The 9487-nt window shown below is 50.3% G+C and overlaps 1 long non-coding RNA gene across 1 annotated transcript; it reads left to right on the forward strand.

Moving 5' to 3' along the window:
* The first annotated feature begins 4011 nt into the window (after window positions 1–4011).
* Window positions 4012–6116, forward strand: LOC131819758 (uncharacterized). The gene is made up of 2 exons (XR_009349323.1): window positions 4012–4405; window positions 5430–6116. It is a non-coding gene; the product is annotated as an uncharacterized LOC131819758 (long non-coding RNA).
* The last annotated feature ends 3371 nt before the right edge of the window (window positions 6117–9487 follow it).

Here is a 9487-nt window from a genome sequence, read left to right on the forward strand (position 1 = left end):
CACCGTATGACAGTCCCAGTTCCTCTCATCTCTGCCAACATCTGACACATCAGCCTTTTCCGTTTCAGCCATGGGAACAGGCATGGGCTGATGTCTCTGTATGGTTTTAGTTTGCATTCCCTTCATGTCTCATGGTGTTGAGTATTTTTTCATGGGCTTATTGGCCATCTGTAGCTCTTCGTTAGCGAACTATCCTAAAATCTCTTGCCCATTTAAAAAAAATCTATTTATTTTTAGAGACAGAGCCCACGTGTGCATGCAAGCAGGGGGAGGGGCAGAGGCGGAGTGAGGAGGAGAGAATCCCAAGAAGACTCCGCACTGAGCGCACAGCCACGCGTGGGACTGGACCTCATGACCCTGAGATCGTGACCCGAGTCAAAACCAAGAGTCAGTCACTTGACCGAGCCACCCACACGCCCTCCTCTTGCCCATTTTTTAAAAATCAGGCTTTCTCGGGCACCTGGGTGGCTCAGTGGGTTAAAGCCTCTGCTTTCGGCTTGGGTCGTGATCCCAGGGTCCTGGGATCAAGCCCCGCATCGGGCTCTCTGCTAAGCAGGAAGCCAGCTTCCCTTTCTCTCTCTGCCTGCCTCTCTGCCTACTTGTGATCTGTCAAATACATAAATAAAATCTTAAAAAAAAAAAAAAAAAAAAGATCACAGCTCTGAGATCAGGAGCTGCATGCTCCGTTAACTAAGCCAGCTGGGCACTTCTGTTTTCACTCTAACAATGTCTCAAAGAACAGAAGTTTCTAGTTTTGAAGGAATTTATCAATATCTTCTTTTATTATGTTTCTGGTGTTATATCTAAATTATTCACTCACACCAAAATTTCACTTCCTAAATTTCAAACTCAAAAAGTTATTTTTGGGGCGCCTGGGTGGCTCAGTGGGTTAAGCCGCTGCCTTCGGCTCAGGTCATGATCTCAGGGTCCTGGGATCGAGTCCCGCATCGGGCTCTCTGCTCAGCAGGGAGCCTGCTTCCATCTCTCTCTCTCTCTCTCTCTCTCTCTCTGCCTGCCTCTCCATCTACTTGTGATCTCTATCAAATAAATAAATAAAATCTTTTTTTAAAAAAAGTTATTTTCATAAAGATGATTCCTCTACTTGCTGTACCTACACCATGGTTCAAAAGCAAACTTTACTTCCTTTGGAAATCTCCTTTCGGAGCATCTGGGTGGCTCTGTCATTGGGCATCTGCTTTCAGCTCAGGTCATGATCTCAGGGTGCTGGGACAGAGTCCCACATCAGGCTCTCTGCTCAGCAGGTTCCTGCTTGTGTTCCCTCTCTCGCTGTCTCTCTCTGTCAAATAAATAAATAAAATCTTAAGAAAAAGAAAAAATCTCCTGTGATCTGAATGAAACTAGGAGATCTCTCTAGAGTAAGTTGGTTGAAAATAAAACCCCTACCTTTTAGTAACCAGAGACAGTCCCATATGGGACAGTATGGGATGATCTTTAAAAAGCATTAGTAATCATAAACAAGGAGCACAGCGCTGTCTAGAATGAACCAGAAATAAAAGGAGGAAAGAGGTAGTAGCTGCTGAGCTGCTTTGATGCAGATACAGCATTTCTGGAAGGGTACAGAAGAAGCAGGTGGTTGCCTCTGGGATGGGGGGGGAAACCTGCATGACAGGGACTGGAGTGGGACATCAGTCTACGCTTCTTGGTGCCTTTGAATTTACTTTCTTGCGCATGTATTTCTTATTCAAAAACACAACTCTGCTGAGACTCCTCAATCAGCAACCCACGGACACTGGTGATGTTTTTAGCTCTGAGGCCAGCACACCTGTTTCCTCTGTAGAGAACAGGGTCCCGTTCCAGGCAAGGATATTCTGGACGTTTATCAACAGGTTGTTTTGTTGAGAAATGAAAATGTGGACACTTGCACCCAAGTGTTCATAGCAGCTGTCCTCCAGCCCCAAATGTCCATCAACAGTTATGAGTGGATCTTTATGCTGTCCACTGCACTGAAGAGTGCGCCCAGACGAGAGGAGCACACTCGGACGCATGCCACGGGGTGGCTCTCCCAGCCATCGGGCTGTGTTAAGGAAGCCAGGGTTTCCGTGAAAATGATTGTAGGATTCTAGAACAGGCAAAGCAGATCCACAGGGGCTGGGCTGTTCTTCCCTCTTCTCTACTTGTGTGTGAATTTTGTGTGAGCTTTTTCATAACTTAAAGTGTGGAAACTTCAAAACAATCGTGGATTGAGCTTGGAAGGCAGAGGCTAAGACTAAGTGCTTTCAGACTCTGCCTCTCCTCCAACCCAGAGCACAAAATGGGGTGTCCCCTTACAAAGACCCACTTTTCCACTGCCAGTTGCCTTACAACCAGTTTGGAAAATTAAGTTTTCTGTAAAGATAAATCTTCCCTCCAGACTTTTCCCCATGTTCCAGGACTCTCCAAATACATCATTCAGACATGCAGCCACTGCCCATGTGATAGAAGACATAAGAGAAACAATCACTGGATGTTACTTGGGGTGGTGGGCTATGGATAGCTTATTTTCCTGACATTGAGTCATTCAGAAGTTTAAAATCCTTTTCAGAGGCCATGGGCAGTGCTGTTGAGGATGACAACTGGGACCTCAAAGAGAGGCTGCCACTGAGTCCACAGCCTGTCCCGCTTTTGACCTAAGCATGTCCTTGGCCTTGTACCCAGGGGTCTGAGCCCCTCTCCTGTGACCCTTTCTATAAGTAAACGATGGTTTCAGGAGCCGGCTGGGACACTAAGACCTGGACCCTGTGCCAAGGACAGTGGTACTCGCTGATTGTTCTTAGGCATCTGGGCGGGGTTTTCTGGTCTTGGAAAGTGTAATCTGAAGAGAATGGCACTTGTTGCTGGGAGACAAGTGTAACCCTAGACAGAAGGATCTTCTAGAAGTCTAGGTGTTTTCTTACTCTAGGACTTTGTTAGCTTCTTTGTATTTCTGTCCTTCAGAGTGTGTTTATGGTTTTGGCTACAACTGAGAGCAAAGAGAGGCAGTTGGGTTGGCAAGTATGAACTAGGGACCAACAATGGCCTTTTAAAGTAAGGAAGGGGAACTCATGGGGTTTGGTGTTGGGGACACTGGATCTGTCTCAGAGTCTCCGAACGACAGGCATTTCGATTGAGATTTTAATCCTCATGATCAACTGTTTTGGGCTCTCTCTGTCCGTGCAAGAGGTATTCTGGTTTTAATGTACACACATCAGTGTTGCTGCTTACAGGTAAACAACGTGCTGGAAATTACCCTGGTAGGAAGTCTGTTTATCCTCAAGAAGGGCCTTGCTCTCAGAGGAATGGCCTCTTCAGCAACTAACACCTGTCATCAAAGTGCCCGAATCTGTCCTTGTTCCCCTTATCCACGAAGTAAAGCTGATGGTTCAGAAACGACATAAAGCCGCTGATGACAGGTCGTGCCAAAACCACCGACAGGCATTGCTAACGCGGGAGCGTAAGGCTCCGGGATAACATCCTGCCTTCCCACAACTGCGCGAAGTGGATGCCTCAGACCCCAGCCCTGGAGCCCTGCGCCCTGCCCGGCCTCGGTGCAGGCGCGCACACCCCGCTCAACAATTAGCAGCCAGGCCACGCTCAAGCGCCCGGGGCTGTGTGCAGCCCGGGGCATCCCAGCCCCATGCCCCCAGCGCCCCCTGCCCCAGGCCCCCCAGCACCCCAGTGTCCACACCCTCAGCAGCCCCGGTGCGCGCCCGCGCCCCCAGCGCCCGGGCGCCTCCCAGAAGCCCGACAGGTGCCCCTGCAGCGGCGGCGAACAGGTGACCACAAGCCAGCCACCCTGGCCAGCCCCCGCCTGCACCTGTCGCCGCCGGACGCCGCCCACTCCCGCGCCCCGCAGCCACCCAGGACCTTGACTAAGAGCTCCCGCGCGGGCCGCGCCCCCACTTCCCAGTCGCCCCCGGGGCGAGGGCGCGGCCAAGGCTACGGCCACGTGACCCGGACCCGCTCCTTCGCCGACGCCACCCGCACCGGAAGGCAATGCGCTGGCGCTTCTGCGCATGCCCAGCCCGAGGCCGCGCCTACCCCAGCGCCGCCCGGTGGTCCATCCCCGGGCTCTTCCCTGGCGGGAGAAGCATTGCGATCGAGAGTCAGATGCCTGCCCGGGTCGGAATGACCTGGACGAGGTCGGCTTTGTCCGTCTCGAGAGCGTCGGACTGCCTGACGGCAAGTACTGGGACCGCTAGGGTTCGAGCCGTCCTCGCCGCGCTCACTCCCCCCGCCCTCCTAGTGGGGGAGGAGCTCCGAGTTGGGGAGAAGCGCTCGTCGACAGCGCAGTGAGTGAGTCCGCGCTCCCCCGGAGTACTCCGAGTCCCGGTCCTGCTCGTCCCGGTGCAGCGCCTACGGTGGGCAGTGAGCCCGCGCGCCCCTGGGTTCAGCCCCGAGTCCCCGTCCTGCTTGTGCAGCCCCTCCGGTGAGCAGTGAGTCCGCGCTACGCCGGGTGCTCCGAGTCTCCGTCCTCCTCGTCCCCGTGCAACCCCTGGGGTGGGCATTGTGTCCCCGGGGTGCTCCGAGTCCCCGTCCTGCTCGTCCCCGTGCAGCCTCTGCGGTGGGCAGTGAGTCCCTGGGGTGCCCCGAGTTCCCTTCCTGCTCGTCCCCGTGCAGCCCCTGCGGTGGGCAGTGAGTCCCTGGGGTGCCCCGAGTTCCCTTCCTGCTCGTCCCCGTGCAGCCCCTGCGGTGGGCAGTGAGTCCCTGGGGTGCTCCCAGTCCCTGTCCTGCTCATCCCCGGACAGCCCCTAAGGTAGGCAGTTAGCGCTCCCCCGGGTGGCCCTGCTCCTCCCAATGCAGCCTGGCACCCCATACCACCCCTAGGGAGCACCCAGGGTGCTGCAGGGCTTTGGGGTGTGGTCCACTAAGAGCCACCCACGTGCTCTTAGCCACATCCTTCCTGGTGGGAAGTATACTTCTCTGAGACCAGGGGTGGGAGGAGGAGGCTGGGAGTGCCCTTCCTTCCTTTTTCACCACACCCACCTGCTACTCCAAATCAACCAGCACTTAGAAGTGGGCCACTTAAACAAGTGGTCAGTTCCAGGGCGGGGACAGGAAAATACAAGATGAACCTGGCGCATCCTGTGTCACTAGAGCTAGGGAGGGGCTTGCAGAATGATGGTGGGATGGGCAAGGACTCAGGAGCCAACCTGAACCGCCAGTGCGGGAACAGTGTGAGCTGCAGAGCAAATACTACTGAGTTCTAACTTACAGGGTAACAGAAATACTCTAGAATCCATAGTGATAAAGAGTAAACAAGTAAGTGAGGGAGAAGGAACAGCTCTTTCCTGTGGAAAGATCACAATTAATAGACATAGTAGGAATGAGAGAACTGGAAAAACAACTTTAGGCGAATGACAGCATAGTAATTGCAAGCCAGATCTCATAGATGCTAAGACTAGTGGGCAAAAGTTTTGAGACCGATTATTGCCTCAAATCTCTCTCCCAAGATACTTATTAACAGGGACAAAGAGTAACTTCATAGTGGAAAAACTTGATCAACACACCTCAACCAGGTAATTAAGGTATACAACGACAGCATCAGCCCCCAACGTCCTAATGCATCAAGAAAGATGCAGCAGCACTCCTGTGGTTTTCTTGCCAAAAATGTATCCCCTCAATTAGATCATGGGAAAACTTCAGAGAAATCCAAGCAAGGACGTGGTACAGCGTAACTGAGTACTCTTTAAAAGGGCCAAGCTCCCAAGAGAAGGAAATTCTGAGGAACTGTCCCAGGCTGGAGGTGTCTAAGGAGAATGACAACTGAATGCAATGTGGGGTTGCAGTTTGGCTTGGACTAGGAACAGTACTACTGTGGAAAACCATGAAATCTGAGTGAAGTCTGTAGTATAGCTGACAGTATCTGCCGTGGACTGAATGTTTGTGTGTTCCTGGAACTTCATCTATTGAAACCTAATCCCCAGTGTGATGGTGTTAGGAGGTAAGGCCTTTGGGAAGTGCTTAGATCATGAGAATGGAACCCTGATGAATGGCTTCAGTACCCTTGGAAAGGAGCTGAGAAAAGACAGCTGTCTGTGAACCCAAAAGTGGACTTTCACCAGGCACCAAATCTGCTTATACCTTGGTTTTGGACTTCCTGCCTCCAGAACTGCAAGAAATAAATTGTTTTTTAAGCACCTGGCCTGTGTTATTTTCTTACAGTGGCCCAAACAGACCAAGACAGTATTACACCAGAATTAATTACCTGGCTTTGATGTTTGTACCATAGATACACAAGATATTAACCTTAGGAGAAACTGGGCAAAAAGCATTTGGGAACTCCCTGTGACTTTTTTTTTTTTTTTTTTTTTTTTTTTTTTTTTTTTTTTTTTTGCCAAATATAGGTGGGATAGGGTGAATTCATCCCTCTGCTAGACCAGGTGAGCAAGGGATAGTCTCACTTGTGTCCCAGGAGGGCAAGCTGATGAGAAGCTCGGACAGGTGCCCCTTCATGAACTCCCTGGTGCCCAGTGTGCCTCTGCTAGCTTGTCTGGTACAAACGTCCCGAGCAGGAACAGGCTTGGCAAATCAGAGCAGCAAGGAAGCCAGATGAGCAGGAGGAAGATTGCAGGAGGCGAGCTTGGACAGACAGCAAGCATCAGATGGGTGAGGCCCCATCAGGTGAGGTTAGAGAAGGTATTCTTTTTCATTCTACCCCTTCACATCTCCCATCTCCATTTTTTAATATTTGGCAGACAGAGATCACAAGTAGCTGGGCGTGGGGGAAACAGGCTCCCTGCTGAGCAGAGAGCCTGATGCGGGGCTTGATCCCAGGACCTGAGATCAGGACTTGAGCTGAAGGCAGAGGTTTTAACCCACTGAGCCACCCAGGCGCCACTCCCATCTCCGTTTAGTACTGGGTTTTTCTCAGTTACCTGTGTAGCATTGTGTAACACTTAGAACTTAAACCGCTGTATCTTGTCCAGCAGCATGGGACAGTATCTGCCCTCTCGTACCACAGAAGACAGGGACCCATCCTTGACCGTCTGCCCTGCTTCCACCCGCCTCCCAGCTCACGTCACCTAGATTTTGGCTTGCACATTGTCAACGTTGCTGCCGGACATTAGAACAGATTGAAAATGATTTCTTCATGCTTTATTCATAGATGGGAGTCTCAAGGCTAAAAATCCATCAGGGGTTTTCCTGTTGATGGCTGCATGTGTTTAACTTATTGAACAACCTGTTTCACTAGCACTTGCCCCTCTCTATGCTCAATGGCCTTAAAATGATTATATTCCATGAGCTGCCCAAGCGAATGCTGCAGTTGGTCTGCTTTGTATTTGGACCACAGCTTAGGTTTATAGCTTTTTCTTTTATTTATTGAGTTTCTGATTGCCTTTATTTTTTTGTCATTGACAAAAGAGTGTGCCTTCACCATATCCTCACATTGACCAGCCTCGTGCTAAATCTTGCCCCAAATGTTCTCCTTTTCCCCTGGAGTTTTATGTCTCAGAACCCTCCAGCCTCTGCCGTTCAGGCCTGCTCCCCAACCATCACTTTGGACATCACCCCGCAGGCCTCCAGACTGCTCCACTGGTCCCGTGCTTTCCCTGTTCTTGGTGTCCCTTGTTCTGTGAAGTACATCGCAAGCATATCCTCAGAAAGGGGTGTCTGTACCAAAAAGACCTTTAACTTGCCCTCATAGCCAAACATAGACCTCTAGATCCCAAATTTGCCTCTAGAATTGTGATGGCACAGCTCCATTAGCGTCTTGCTATTGACAGTTTGATGATCCTTCCTTTCTAGGAGTCATGAGTTTTACTTCTGGATGCTGTTAATCCTTTTCCCCTAATATTCTGAAATTTCACAAGAACACTTCTAGATGGGATCTTTTCTTCGTTCACTCTGCTCTGTGCAGGAGGGGCCCTTTCTCCTAGTTCCCTCCATTCTCTGGTTCTAGAACGTCTGTGTGCATGGTGTTGAACTGGTCCCCCTTGATGAAGTTTTATTTATTTTTTATAAAGATTTTATTTATTTATTTGACAGAAATCACAAGTGGCAGAGAGAGAGAGAGAGAGAGAGAGGAGGAAGCAGGCTTCCTGCCGAGCAGAGAGCCCGATGCGGGACTCGATCCCAGGACTCTGGGATCCTGACCTGAGCCAAAGGTAGAGGCTTAACCCACTGAGCCACCCAGGGGCCCAAAGTTTTAAAACGTAAGTAAGGTCCAGAGCCGACGACCAAGAAAGAATTCTTGAGATGTGTTGGTGCAGAATAGTGGTTTATCAAAGCACAGGGACAGGACCCATAGGCAGAAAGAGCTACTGGCCCTCGGTCCCCTGGAGTGGCTGTTTATATTCGCAAGAGTTGGGGAGGTGAGGACAAAGGGGGTGTTCAGAAGGGCTGTCATGTGGTAAAGAAGACTCAGGATACTGGAGGCCTGGTTATTGTCAAGCCAAGTTGTGGGGTTTTTTAAATTTTTATTCTAATGAGATACCAACATGAAGACAGTTGGGAGTCTTCTAGAAGTTAGGCAGTTGTAAATCACTAGGACATTTGTAAACCGAGGGAGACGGTCCTGCAAACTGAGGGAGACTCCTGTCCTGCAAGACTGTGATCTCTACTAGTTAACCATTTATTCTTCCTGTAGGGCAGCCAGGAGTGCCTGAGGAATGTCACACATGTCACAAGGGCGGGGAGGTGGTAGGGAGGTGCATGTAGGGTGCCAGCTTCTGCTTTGTACTCCTTAGCTAGCCTTTTGCTCCCTCATCACCCTCACTCCTGTCGTTTCTCACCTGTTTTCTTCTCTTCTTCCTCCTTTTCTTTCTATTGACCTTTTTATTTCAACCCCTTATTATTTTTTTTTTTTTAGATTTTATTTATTTGACAGAGAGAGATTGATCACAAGTACACAAGTAGGCAGAGAGACAGGCGGGGGTGGGGGTGGGGGGGAAGCAGGCCTCCTGCTGAGCAGGGAGCCCGATGCAGGGCTCGATCCCAGGACCATGAGATCATGACCTGAGCAGAGGCTCTAACTTACTGAGTCACCCAGGCGCCCCGACCACTTATTTTTTAGAAGTCTCTATTGGGGCACCTGGGTGGCTGAAAGGGCTAAGTGTCTGCCTTCTGCTCAGATCACAAGCCCAGGATCCCCTGTGTTGGGTTCCCTGCTTCTCTTCCTCCCTCTGCCCCTCCCCCTACTTCTCTTTCTCTCAAATAGATAAAATCGTTTTTAGAAAAGTCTAGTTTTCTTTAAGTGAACTTTATTGATACTGGATTTATGTACAATGAAGTGGTCGCATTTTAAGTGTACATTTTGATCAGTTCTTGTGCAGTTTTGTTGTTCTCACCACAGTCAAAACACAGTTGTCCTGGGCCCCTTCCCAGGCACACCCCAACCGATACCCACACGGGGAGAGGCAGCCAGAGAAGCAGGCGTCCCTAGCATTCACTTTTTTTTTTTTTTTTTTTTTAAGATTTTATTTATTTATTTGACAGGCTCTGGGCAACCACTGATGGGATTTGCAGATTGGAGCAGTGTTTTCTGGACCACGGTGGTGGTCCAGAGTGT

The sequence above is a fragment of the Mustela lutreola genome, chromosome 17 (genome assembly GCF_030435805.1).
Source record: "Mustela lutreola isolate mMusLut2 chromosome 17, mMusLut2.pri, whole genome shotgun sequence".
NCBI lineage: Eukaryota > Metazoa > Chordata > Mammalia > Carnivora > Mustelidae > Mustela > Mustela lutreola.